Genomic DNA, 14,881 nt, shown 5'->3' on the forward strand with positions numbered 1-14,881 from the left:
CGAAAACATAAACAAACAAAAATATACACACAAACACATTGGACAAAAGGAAGGAAATGCCAAATGACACATGACAAAAAAAATATCGGAAGTGACAAGCACTTCGAACAAATGATTCAACCAAAATGCTCTCTTGTTTTTTGGTTTTTTCTTCGGTGTTTGCTTCATATCGTTTTTTCTCTCCTTATTATCATCATTTATCGTTAGAAAAATGATAATTGTACTTAAGAAATCACATAAACTGAAGCACCAATTCAATTATTGAATACTATCATCGATTTAAACGTATAACAAACAATTTTAAATTTCACTTACTTTCTGATACGTAAGGCCCATGTATTTGAAAAACATACACACAGCAATGCAATGTTTTTCTTATGGACAAATGTCCAAATCGATGCAAATCGAAAGAATTATTCTTGAGGGGCATCAAGAAAAAAAGATATTATGACACTCTGGTCGTTTTTTCTGTCTCTCTTTCACTTTCTGTCTTCAGTAATTGAAACAAAAAAGTTGGACAGAACAACAAACGAACAATTTTACATCATATTTAAGAATTATCGATTGGTTTTCAATGTGATCGAAACCAAAACAAAAACACCATAATTGTGATAAATGCATTTTAGATAATTGTACCGACCAAACTATATCTACTGTAGTTATTTTCTTCGCGTTTTTTTCTCTATGTCTCCGTCGACTTTGATGAACAGAAATGATGTCTGCCATGAACAGATGCATAAGAAAGTAACCGAAAAAAAAGTTCGGGTTTAAATTGATGAGCTGCTGTCCAACCATTCTACAAAGACCGCAGAATTTCGGTCAAAAACTAAAACCATTCCAACCATTCATTTTGACATTATCACATCATTAGCAAAAGCTTATTTCGCACTCTTTTATTTATACAGGTGAATTTGATTAATGCATCATTTATCTACTAATGAATGAATAGAAATACACTGCGAATGTACTTGGAAATAATGCTTGATGTATCGATGTTCCACAGACAAACTAAAAAATTTAATTGAAATGGTATGATTTGAACTGGATCCGTCTAAAAAATTCATGAAAATACATAGAAATTCTACTATTCATAAGGTCGATAGAGTATCCTGGCTATGTATTTTTTTTGGAAAGGACATCTAGAGCGATTTTATCAAAATCGAAGAGCTTGAGCTCGCGTTACAATGTACAAATCAAATTGTTTTGAAGTTCCCATACAAATTCTTGGGGAAAACTCAATTTTCAAGGAAAATAATTTTCCTGGACGAATTTTCCAAAAAGAAAAACTTGTTATCAGTAGATTGGAATCTGGAATAAATATAGGTTTCAAGTTATTAGCTGATACCGTGTTTGAGCTATCTGTGGTACAAACAAACAAACCGAAAACGATTGCAAAGTTTGATGATACATCAAGCAGTAACAAATTTTTAGTGAGAATATTTTTTAATATTTCAGTTTCGTGTTTAAACAAGATTATATCTGCTCAGTTTACTATTGAAATATAATGGAAGAAGGTTGTCCTGTTCTTAGCTGGAAACTTTTTGTTGTATATTTTTCGTCTACTACACCATTCAGTCGCCTGTTGTGCACAATGACAATCAACGAATCAAATGAGTTAATTGATGCATTCTAATTTTAATGTCGCCTTTTTTATATACACAGTAGTACATTTGTTTCTGTTCTGTCTTGTATTCTAGTTTTTTTTTTTTTTTGGTTTTCGGTTTTTGTCGACATTCAATCATATATTCATCGAAGGCACAAACGGGGCAAGCTGCGGCTTGAGAGCACAAATCAAATGAGTGCATGCAATGAGAACATGTCGTCAATGTAAATATGATACGCTGTACTCACACGCGATCGCATATCAAATGAAATGTATTTACAATTGAAATGATTTACCCAAAATGTATGCGACCAACGTGCACATATGCAAATGCAAATGCTAAAAAAGAGAATAAAATAAAATAATATAAAATTATGTGCACATAAATATATGTTAATAAAACAAGAGTCCGACACCAAGCGTCAACAGACAGATAATGGTGTCTGTTTGTTTATTTGTTTACTGTGTGTGTGTGTGTATATATGTATAAATTATGATTTATTGGCACCGTTTTTCTTTTCGTGACCTAATTAATAATTAAAATGGCAGAAAAAAAGAACTTCAAGAGATTGTCATCGGCTGACTTTGTGACTGTAATTTATGCGTGAATTAATATGCTACTTTGTTTCGTTTCTCTTCGATAATGTAGTATGTATTATTTCCCTTGAATTAAATATTCTTTTATAATTATTGTCTCGTGAATGCAATGCGCGCACGCTCTCGATTTTTGCTCGCACATTTACTTGACACAACTGAACTAATTTAACCAAACGGTTTTGCTCACCGCATACTCTCATTCCATCCGCCACGTATTTTCGATTCATCAATGAAATGTTACCAAGTGAAATATTGCGACCAGGTGTTTTCAATATAAATCAAGAGCAGCATTATTTAAATCATCTTTGTTTTCTTTTATCTTGACGAAACGAATCTGTAAGGTGAATTAGGCGCATCAACATCATAAACATTGTATACACATGAAAATGAAAAGTAATTATTTGAGATGTTTCATGTAAATTTCTAGTTAGATTTATTGGTTCGAAAATTTAAGAACGAACTGGTGTATGAAGGTTGGAAGATGAGGGAGAGTAAACGAAGATTTTGGTACTTGACGATTGTAAGAATTTTCAATGATTTTCATCAAAGCGAAGTAATGAGTTAATATTTAAGTTGGGAACATGAATTAATTCTTATAATTTTAATGTCTTTAAGACCTAATACTTGTCACATACAATATTATCCATATTCAGATATGACATCGTACAAGAAACACTCTGCTCTGTTACTTTTGTCATTTTTCTACCTCTCCCATACACTTCTCGGTGTGTCTATCGCTTTCTTCATCTTTCTCTCTTCCTCTCATCCACTTGATTTTATTGTTTCACCCTCAAATGGCGAACGAGACCGAAGATAAATAAACAAAGGTTCATTGCATGACATCGAAAAATATTCTTTATGTCTCTGTCTATCAATTGAGTGTGTCTTTGTCACGACCGACGGAACCATATGTTCATAATGGAAATCTATTATAAATAATGTATGAAAACAAAGGGGAAAAAATAGCATCGGAACGCTCACATCGACTTGCACTTTGTCTTGATTATTGAGTATACAGCTGATGCATGATGCACACCGAGAAAGTATCATTTCGAGTGTATACACTTAACATGCATTAATCATATGGTGTCGAGTTGCCGTTGCTACTGATGGTACTCCTGCATGTGTATGTGTGAACATGACACAATACCATCTTCATTTTTTTTGTTTTTGTTTTAGATGGAATGTATATTGGAAATTTCAGCGGTTAACTGTTGATTGTATTTTAGTTTCATATACGTGTGCTAAATGCGTGTGACTTTCATCTATTTATCAAATCAATTTGTAAAATTTATTTAAAAGATTACATTTTCGGAATCCACAGTCAAATTCCTATAAATCATTTTTAAGATTGGTCTTCAAGATTGAATTTTTTTCATTTAATGAAACCTTTTACGTCAAACGCGTCCAAATAGTTATCCGTGCTTAATGTAAATGTTGATTTGTGGCGTCAAACTAGGCGAAAATGTTGTTCATCAAAACAAATTGTTTGAAAGTGAAATGTGAAGTGATGCGTGCCAACAGCACAACTTAATTGAAATTTTCTAAAAATGAACATGATCATGAAGAGCCAGCGTGGAATGCAAACTATTCCAAATGACAACAGAAAAAAGAAAGAAGAGATAGAGAGAGAGAGAAGGAAAGAAAGCGAATAAAACGAAACATAAGAACATCTTTTTGCTGTGTTGGGTGATTTATCAGCTGATTTTTGCGATAAGATATTTAAAAGCGATATCTGTTGGGGCTCAGTCAACAAAGAGAGAGCGAGCGAATAAAAAAACGCACACACTTGAAATGTACACAAATTGAATATGTGAGCCGCAAGATATTCCAAAAAGAGAACAAACACTGTGTCTCTATTTTTATAATATTATTTTTATCAGGACTATTTTAAGACGGTGTACCATCCTACTCAAATACAAATCAATTCTGAAAATGCCATATTAATAAAATCCATTTGTGCGAAAGCGGGCGTTTTATTGCAATATCTTCATTATGCATCGTCTTCTGCATTAGTTGTAAAACTCGTGCAATGTGAAAATTTAATGCCACACCGCCTGTTAAAATGTTGTCGCTTTTTCGTTCATTCTTCGTTTCCCATTTAGTTTTTGATTAAACGCATCAGCATGATAAATCACACAATGCATTCTATAAATAAATTCAAAGAATGGAAATTTTTAATGCAATAATTTGGTCGGTAAAAATCGTTGGCGTAATCGTCAATGAGATGAAAAGTTGGTATTTTTTTCTTTGGTAAATTATTTTATCAGAAATGCGTGAGCGAATAACTGTGTTCTATTTGATTAAATTTGCAATGTTTCGTTACTTCCCTTCGGGGTTCAAACTGCCAAGCCGATACATATTGAAGGAACCCGATACGAAGCAGTAAAAAATAGACGAACGAATTACAAAGAAATAAAATGTCCGGATTTTTAAATACTCTTCTGCAATGTGAATGACATAAATTGTGCGTGCACACTATTTTGGTTTCCATTATAAATATTAGTCCATTCGACTAGCAACAAAATTGTAAGTTGTGTAAATGTTTGCTCACAGACATGAGATTTTGTTGCTATTTGTGTTGTTGTTGTTTTTGCGTGCCGTTGACTACACGAACGGCTATCACTATCACTAGTGAGTAATATTACGTGCCATATGTATCGTCGCCAATACACCATACCCATATTCTTTAGGCTTCTTATGACATACGATTCACACATATGCATATATTGTATACACTCAATGACCACTTTGTTTCGCCCAATTTATTCCATTTCTTATATGCATAAAATACAAGGAACACCAGAAAGGGAACACCATACACAAATACTATCGACAACATCCTACACATTATACACTCTCTTTGCCTCTCTTTCTCTCTCTCTTTCTCCGGCCTCCATCTCCACTCTTACATACGGTCACAATTAACCTCATACTCTGATCCGACTACATTTATATACTAATATAACACATTAGAGGACATAAATAGAAAATTAAAGAGAATGGCGAACACAAATTGAATTAAAATTCGCGCGATTAGAAAAGCACAACTCGCACACGCGCTTATCCGATTTGCGAATGGTTCAAGTATAGTGAAGAACTTGAAATTGTTGTGTGAATGCTAGAACCAAAAAAAAAAACTTCAACACACACACTCACGCTCACAAAACGATCCTCAATCGATATTATGACTCTTTTTGAAACTATAGTTATATCATAATGATTTGCACTTATATTTCAGCTAATTTGATGGAGAATCTTTATCTCGACAAATTTAATTTAAGGTCAAATAAGTGCGATTAGTTTAGCTTTCATCAAAGTTCAGATCACCAATAAAAATTGTTAGCAAACAAAAAAAAAAACCAACAACTGCCAACAACGCAAAAATATCTTAAACAACGCTATTAAAATCAAAACATGTTTCTCAACACTCCTTTTTTTTCTTTCAATAAAACAAAAAAAATTCAAACGATGAGCGATACCGATTTGCATGTGCCCACGAAATCACACACATCTGTTACGACAACAGTGTTGATTGTGATTTTATGCTTTGAAAGAACTTGCCTTTCTGTTCTGCTGATAACATATGATACTTGATATCTAACTGATTCTTTAAATCACATCGGAATGAACTCAGTCACTCTCTCGGTCATTTTCTCTCTTTCTTCTCTTATCTCTGTCTGTCTCCCAACGGCGATCTTTTTCTATATTATTTTTCATTTCATTTTTGCCCGCGTCTGACTCAATTCTCATTGCGGCCAAACAATTGGGTGCGATTTAGTCGTTCTTTTTTTCGGACGAAATTATTGAGTTGAACCAAACTATAAGCGAATAAAAAAAGCAAAGCAAAAGTGTTATCAGTTCCACTAACACATTTGGCTTGGCATGAATGAAGCCGGATGAAAAGGATTTGAAGCTCATACATTCAATCAGCTGTTCTAGTGAGAATTTAAAAAAAAACGCGACATACGAAAATGCATTCATTGTCTGATGTGCTGGTTGAAATCTCTTCGCATGTAAGATGCTAATCCAAACTGAATTGCATCGTATTTAGTGCATATTTAAAATGAAAAGACACACAGAGAGAAAGAAAAATTAACAAATGAGAATATTCATAAAAAAATGCACAAAATATGGTGAGAGCGCCCGTATTTGTGCAAATCGAGCCCTTTTTGAACAATGAAAAAAATGATATATTTTCTAATTGTTATTATTATTGTATCGCCCATCGGTTTTTCTATTCAACCATGCAATTTCGATCATCTGCGCGAGAGCTGTTGTACAAAAGGCAGGCTGAGAATCATTACAGAAAGACAGAGAAAGAAAATAGAAGAGAAAATACAACACACAAATTTAATACACTAAGTATGAAATGTGTATGAGTTCATTTTTTGCTCGATTGTGTGTTTGTCGTCGTTGGTGTTGTTGTTGTTGTTGTTGTCGCTATCTTGGTGCTTTTTGAGTGGTGTGTGTCGAGTTATTGTATGTGGTTCTCTTATACGCACACAATCATCCAAATCGTGCAGTCTCTGTCTGTCATATGTTGCGAGAAAGACCGACCGAAGGCGCATTTATTACAGAAATACAAAAATATTGTACATTTGTTATTTTGCCCGTATGAAAACGGCCATCGATGTGGATTTCTCTGTGGTTGCTCTCTTTCATTTTCTCTTTCTCTCTCTCCCTCTCTGTCTCTTTTATTTTTCTTGGTGGCATATATGCACATATGTGCGTGTCAGTGTGTGAGTATATTTGAACATGTAACAGCAATACGCACTCACACATTATAATAAATGAAACACTTTTTAGATGTTTAACGAAACACTTTTTAGGTATTTCGTGGGAAAAGTATTTCGTAAAATCGAATTGATGTGTGGTAGTGTGTCTCTTAACTTTCGAACCCGACGAAGGGAAGAAGAAGAAAAAACATGATTCTGGCATTCAGACTATTATTAACAGTTGTACTGGAGAAGTCAACTCATACGGACTGCTCATGTTTTACACACTTTTTTAATTTTTAATTATTAACATTAGTTCTTCTGTTTTTTAATTTGTTCAATACTTTTTTTTCGGAGGGATTTTTGAAGCACGCCAAATACGATACAAAAACTTTTTGTTGCTATCACAGAATCGAAATTATTATTATTTTTTTTTTTTCGTTGCATAAAAACCGAAATCAGTTTTAATTTAAGAGAAATTATTTTTTTTTGATGTTCAACGATAACGCCGGACAATTAAACAATTCGTTTGAATACCCTGGCCGCAAGACAAAAAAGTCGACAGACAATCTTCATATGTAATCCCGTTTTCAATCATATGTTCAGAAACGGAAAAACAAAAAAAAATATTGCAACGGAATGCACTGCGAAATATAACGATATAGCTTCGGCGCTACTGTTGTTTTTTTAATTCAACGTATTGTTTGTTTGTCTTCAGCGCGTTGTTCAGTGTTTTGGTGTTCAAATGTCGGCATATGTTACATTATAAGAATTTTTGGGTGATTTATTTTCCGTTCAGTTAGTTTTATAGTGTGATTTCTAGTTCGTTCCCGAATTTTCTTTTACATTCGTATATTCGAGAGTAAAGCAAATCAAATATAATCATTAAATGATCATTTACTGTGAGTGTGATAAATATATAATATATTATTTGTTTTGTAGTTTTTTATATAAATATTTTGGTTTTTTTTTTTTGCTTTTTGTCTGGCCTCGGGCAAACAACTTTTTGTTTTTATCTTATTTTTTTTCTTTTTTGTTGTGCATTTGTGTTTATCGTAGAAAGAGAAGAATCTCTTCAATTTCCAATCATTATAACTTCTCTTTCCTTTACATAGTAAGAGAGAGATAATTTCAAATAAAATCCAAAATCGAACACAACAAAACAGAATAAAACAAAGAATGTTGAAGAAAAATTCATAGATACGTTATAACATAACATAACGTATAAACAAAACGAAAATAGAAAGAAGATAAAAACAAAAACAAACATTCAGGCAAAATGTTTAAAGTTCAAAAACATTTCCGAATGCAATACCGATCGATTGTGATCGGTTTCGATGTGAAACAAGTGTACAACAGTTGCAAACAAGAGGCTTGATTGAAATTCGCCGACTCGATGTTGCATCGAATTGAGTGAATAGAAGAGAAAAAAAGATGTGATGACAGTTTTCTCTGCATATATTTTATGTTAACGTTTTTTTTTTTTAAATTTCGGTTAAATTTTGAATGCGCTGACAATTGCTCGAAGTTCGATATTCTCGAGTCGATGGATTTCATCTAGTTTGCCCAAAATATGCGTACACTTTGATTGATACCAAAAAGCCACAATATGCACTGAATAAAAAGCAAGACGAAAAAAAAATCACACAATAACTACAATAAAAATATACTCCATCCAATACTCATACGGCATTTTTATTATGGCCTCTTTTTTTGAACCATTCTCAAAAATAGTTTGGATAAATACACGGAACTGTGAACAAAAAAGCCGAATCAACATTGCCAATCTCAGTATCGTCAACGAATCGAGTTTGAGTACCATCGCCGGCTGCAATACAACAATAACAACAGCAAACAATTTTCGATACTACATCGATATTGCTGAAAAAACTATTGAAAAAGTGTTAATTGAACGCCAATATCGTTTGTGCCATTCGAAAAAACTTTATTGCATTCTACTTTACTATGAGCCACATTTATTTTGTGCATTATTCGATTGTATCGACGATGTGCCGCGTGAAAAACAATTTGAAAATGTAATGCCCATTGTTGTATGTCGACAAGAACGAAGGCAACGATCACGAAGACGACGACGACGAAGGCATTTGAACTCGTTTTGCGATAATTTTAAAATAATTTAGAAAACAAAATCGAATAAAATACGTTTGCTTTTAAAGTACGTCGATATACATACACACAGAATTATGTACAATTGAATAGAGAGGAAAAGAAAAAGAAAACAGACAGACGAACAAATCAGAGACCAATACTGAACAAAACGAAAATCATCGGTCAACGATCTGAAGAAGTGCTTTCGCATATTTAATTTCAACGAAAACAAAACGAAAAAAAACTATCAGCAACGGAAAAAAAGAAAGTGCGTGCCGAAAAAATCCGCTCACAAGAGAAAAATAATTTGTTGAAACTTTTATTTGAAAGGACAACAGCCCATAGAGTTCTTTTAAACACAATCAGCTAATGTACTCTCTGCCTTAGCGAAAATTACAATTTTCATTTCTTATTCAACACTCGTCTTTACTCTGCCGAATCAAATATTAAGGTTCGTTTTATTTTATTTGTTTTTTCTTTTACTTATTAATTAGTCGAATTCTTTTTATATATGTTTCGAATTATTATTCATTTCCCAAGTCACCATCCAAATCGAATTAATCATTATGATCACAAAAAATCTTACTCGACTTAAAAAAGATTATCATATCAATTTTTTTGTAATTAAACAACTAAAAATTGAATAAGAAAATTGCGAAAACTCCATTTGTCATATATTTGAATCGAATCGAATATTCCCTGATTTGAAATTTGATTTTTATTCAAACTCCATAATTAAGAACTCTCGGTTCAAGGCTTATTTCACTTTATTTTGTATGTTATTAATCAATTTAATTTGGGTAATTTCCCGCAAAGGATGTTGAATGAAAAATCAATAGAGAAAATGTGACTCGTTAATTACAACTGTTGCCCAATGAATTGCAAATACCCTTGGTAAATTTGTTCAGAGACGTTGATTATACGGAATAACCAACGACAGTTAATGCTGTGTTTATAACAAATCGTATCGATAGTATACGTTTGACAAAATACTTTTAACAAAAACCTTTTTCTATTGTTGGTTTATTTTTTTTTTGCTATCGAATTTTCCTTTTATAATTTTTATATGTTAGTCGATAGCCCGGCATGTTTATTTAATCGCTGAAATCACTTAGCATAATATGAAGCTGTAAAATATGTACTTAAATGGTGCTTGTTTCTCTTAAAAACTTCAATATCCAATAATTTGACACAGCTTGACTTTTGTGTGCAACCATTGACATACATAGATATTTTTAACTTTCCGTTTTCTTTACATAATTTACTTATGAAACAGGATACTGTTTTCAAACTGAACAAAGGTCAACAAAATATGCAAACACCGCCTGAACACACAAAAATATATCTTTGAAACGCCACAATAATACTAACCTTAATTGACGTATAACGAAAAAAAAAACATGAACCAAATCCATGTAATACGGCTACTCATTGCTCAAATAGATTTGGCTCCCAGCAGAAAGAAATGAGAAAAAATCCTTGGTTACTGAAAATGTATTTCAAAAAACATATAATATGTATTAAGTATATTTTGATAAAGAAGCAAATCTGAAATATGGCCAACAACAGTTAATCAGTCAACACACGCTTATTATTTAGAAAAAAAATCTGATGTAAAATAAAGCGGGCACGTTAAAACATGATGAAAAAACAACGAAATAGCCGTCATGGTAATGATTTATTTTTGAATTCTGTCTAAATCAAAGCATTAAATGCTAACATCATTGTACGCATGTATACATGATTCTAATCAGCAAATAGGAGTTTCTAAGGTGACGTATATTCTTCCAAATCACATTTACTCATACAATCAAATTAAGAGGCGACCAGAAGAAGAAATATTGTGAGATGCATGTCACAGACTATCTTTGAAAGACAAAATGTTGGAGCATATGAGCTGCTCGATTTTCGCAAATATATGTATGGTTTAAATGCATTTGTGACGTGTTCATCGATTTGAACATATCTATTCATTGCATTTATGATTGCGTAAATTCGTTTGGATAGTTACCCTTCCATGAATAGAAAAAAAAAAAATGCCATTGGCCAAATTTCGATCTATGATTTAAACGAAAATGAAGCAAAGAAAAGCGTATATTTTTGTTTTACCATATTGGTCAGAGCACATTCCAATCATCAGACATAAAAATTAAATTTGACGCCAGTCGAATGTACTGTCATCGATCGTGCACAAAAGGCACTTAACAACAATGCATAGAGTGTCATTTATTCTAAATTGATTCAGTAATTACAAATACTGGGTGCAAAGAGTCTCCCGCATCGAAAGAGACAGAGACCGATGTTCACATCAAATGGAAATACAATCAAGTTAGCAGAATTCAATTTAGTTGATTCATAAAATGCTTCTCTGGCCAGATTCAAATACTTGTGCATTCAATGGACATGAAACGGTCCTTCTGTCTCCCTTTAGCTTTTCTTTCACTCTGATATGCATATATGAAAGTAATAAGTCGGAAGTGACGCGGCATGATGCAGAGCGGCGTTCACACTTTGCACAAAGTGCAACTCAATGAATTGTATCATTTGGCTTTTATTATTATTATATAACGAAATTGTATGGGAAAAGATGCGTGCGACATACAATTATACCGATTGTCTGCATTCTCTTTCGCACTTGAGAGAATTGTTGTACTTTGTCATTTGAAGCATTTATCGGGTTCAAAGTCTCAACTTCCAAGTAATGCGCCTACTTATGCAGCAATCATATATTCATTCTATTGGTATAATTGATATATTTGGTTGACAATTGTTTGAAAATTGATAAAACTGATTTCAGATTCTCTTTCTAACCCATGCACATACGCACACCGTTTTTTACTTCTAAAGAAGTTCATCCGACTGACTTTGATCGATGAATCCATTTTTGAAAACACAAACAAAAAAAACTATTCATATTCGCCGGCCCGCCGAAAATATAATTTATGTAATTTAAAATTGATTTAAAAATCAGAATCGAACAATAATTCCTTGAAAGAACCAAATCGAGAAGTTCAAAATGACAAAAGTCAAGAGATGAAACAAAAAATTATTTTCAATTCGTTTGGTTTAGCAATCATTTTTTGCGCTCTTGACTCGTTTGGGTCACTTCATTCAGCCGACTTCAATAATTGAACTTCAATTTGATTAATTTTGTTTAAATATTGATGAAAGTCTGTGAATCAAGTAGAAGATCTACCGGCACATTATATTATAAAAGCCAACAAATAATAAATGTAAAAATAGATACACTACCACTCTTTGGCCTTAAGGCTTAATGTGAAGCGTGTTCAAATGAAATTGAAATTTTGAAGGTTAATAATCTCTAGCCATCAAACATTCCAAAAACCCCATAATTTATAAACCATGCAAAATGTAATTTTGTAAGCAATCCAAAACAGAATATATTTAGCCTAATATCCATATGCTTGATGAAATCAGATACGTTTCACATTAAGCAAAACTAGAATAGAAATTTATGATTGCAATCGATTCAGTTTTATTTAACGGCTTTAATTCATACAGACACACACTTCTATTCTATATTAGTCGCTTTAAGTATCAATTTGTTTCAATATTGCCGGGCAATAGATTGATACATGTGACTATAACGTCACCTTTGACCTCAATATTCTTTTTTTTGTCTTCAATACTACACGGACATGGATAGACTTTATACAGTGAGTGTAACCGGCTGGTTGCCGCCTGACAACCTCAAATTAGAAAAAAAACTGCTACAATCTTATTTCGTGGTCACAAACTAGTGTGTGTAGTGATAGCAAAACTACTGTCTCTCAGTTTCATTTATTCTCTTCATTTTTTTGTTTGCCATTCATTTAAATTAGAACTCATAAATTTATAATTTCTTCGAATGCGTCAATTTTCTTTAATACTCCTTCACATTGTGCCACTTGAAATTCATAATTCAAAATGAATCAATTCATATCGACGTGAAAAGTAGCTAATGGAAGTTAAGTAACTTTTTCATGGAGAAAAAAAGAAATAAAAAAACAATCGATCGTAGTGTGTGTTCTATCGTCGGATATAAAGGATAACGACAATAGAAATGAATATTGTTAAATACTTTTCGGATTTAAATGAAAAATCGTAAAATCACAGAATTTCCGGTTGATGATGTGCGCATCAAATGCATTTTGTTTATATTTGCACATTGTCACATTTGTTTTGACATTAAAATGCCAATTGTGACAAAAACAAAAACAACAAAGCGATAAATCTCAAAGAAATAAATAAATTTGAAAATAAAAATGGATTCCGATTGAACTGAGCCAGTTGGGCGAACAAAAGTAATTGAACGATTAATTTCTTTTTCTCAAATATTATTTATTTGCGGCTCTCTAAAACTATGTTCGCTTTTCATGTTCTCTTGTTCCGTACAAAATCGCCGTTTTAATCGCACTTTTTGTGTGTTATGAAATCGGTGTTATTAGGTTGAAAGCGAATAGTTTTTTTTTTTTTTTTTTTAATTTCGATATTCAACTGCCAGACATAGGCATTTTCAATGTAAGAGACTGGTAAAAATGATGACGAAAATAAGAAAGAAGGAGAGAAAAATCGGTCATTTGTGTGATTCGTCATTTTGTGTGGACGAGTTCATGTCGATTGTCAAATGTGACGGGGCACGACAATTGACAGGCGTGTGTGTGCCTTGATTTTGTGAACAGCAAAATCTATACTGTAAATATGTAAATAAAATGAACAAAAAAGAACGCATACAAATCTGCTGTTTACCAGGGAAATCTCTCTCTCTCTTCCTCTCTCTTCCGCAGCGATCCCATTAAAACGAGTGATTGAAAGCCATTTAATTAGATTTAGAACACATTGTGTATTTTTATAATTCTTATCTTAATCTCAAATGAAATGGGCTATTTATAATGGCGCATATGAAAACAAGAATGTTCATTGCGTTTTATGAACTAATAAACAACACACATTACATGCATATAATCGTTAATTTTACAAATTCATTGAGCTGTCATTTTTCGACATTGCTGCACACGCGTGTGTGCTCATAAAATAAAGAACAAACAACGAAAAGAGCATCAACACAATTTTCCCATTTCTTCATTTGCAAAGAGCTTTTCTTCTTCTTCTTTCATTATTACATACTCTGTGTATCGAATCCAAGATCCTCAAAAATATATGTTGAATTCGGATTCGTGTGTGTGTGTGTTTTTGTTTTGTTCAAATCTGGTTGTTTTGTTGAACTGTGCTACTCGCTCTTTTTTCAAATGCATTTTTCACCAATAACATTTTTGGTTGACGATTGTGTTGTTATTTTTCTTTCGTCATTATTTTGCGTCAAATTACTGGTTGCGTGTGATTAATGTTTTGAAAGTGGGCGCTAATGCGGTTATGAGAGTGCTTTACAGCTTGTCACTGGTTCGAGCGCGCTCACACATTCTAATCGCTTTACGCATTTTTTTTTAATTTTGTGCACGTGCTTACGAAATGATATTCGTGACACAGAGAGCCAACAACGACGATTTATTATATGTATGACAGTGGTCACTTCCTTGTAATCAATTCAAATGAACATTCAAAAATGAACTTATTTTCAAAAGGAAAATAGCAAGCGTTGGGTTAAGGCTAAAGCTTCATTTTCTCTTTTTTGTCTCTTTCGCTGCTTCATATTTTCTAATTCGTAAATCATCTTATGTCCATTTTTTCATCGAAAGATTTAATCTCTCTATCTCTATCTCTATCTCAAAACAACAGCAAAAAATTTGTTGAATTTCAATTTTTGCACATTTATTTACTTATTTTTGTTTTGAAATTTGCACAAATACATACTACAACTAATTCATATTGTTTTCTTTTTATTTTATTCTTTTAA

The 14,881-nt window shown here is 32.5% G+C and overlaps 1 protein-coding gene across 3 annotated transcripts in view; it reads left to right on the forward strand.

Annotated features, from left to right (window-relative positions):
- Positions 1-14,881, forward strand: part of LOC116340098 (bombyxin B-1 homolog) — a 37,327-nt gene that overhangs the window by 16,473 nt on the left and 5,973 nt on the right. Inside the window, exon 1 of one of the 3 annotated variants that reach the window (XM_031766323.1) lies at positions 7,158-7,820. The exons of the other annotated variants lie outside the window; for them this stretch is intronic. The gene's annotated coding sequence lies outside the window, so the exon portion shown is untranslated. Of the gene's footprint in view, positions 1-7,157; positions 7,821-14,881 lie in introns of those variants that run through there. 3 annotated transcript variants of the gene reach the window in all.

Source organism: Contarinia nasturtii, unplaced genomic scaffold (genome assembly GCF_009176525.2).
Source record: "Contarinia nasturtii isolate CC-2019 unplaced genomic scaffold, AAFC_CNas_1.1 Cnas_scaffold_630, whole genome shotgun sequence".
Classification (NCBI taxonomy): Eukaryota; Metazoa; Arthropoda; class Insecta; order Diptera; family Cecidomyiidae; genus Contarinia; species Contarinia nasturtii.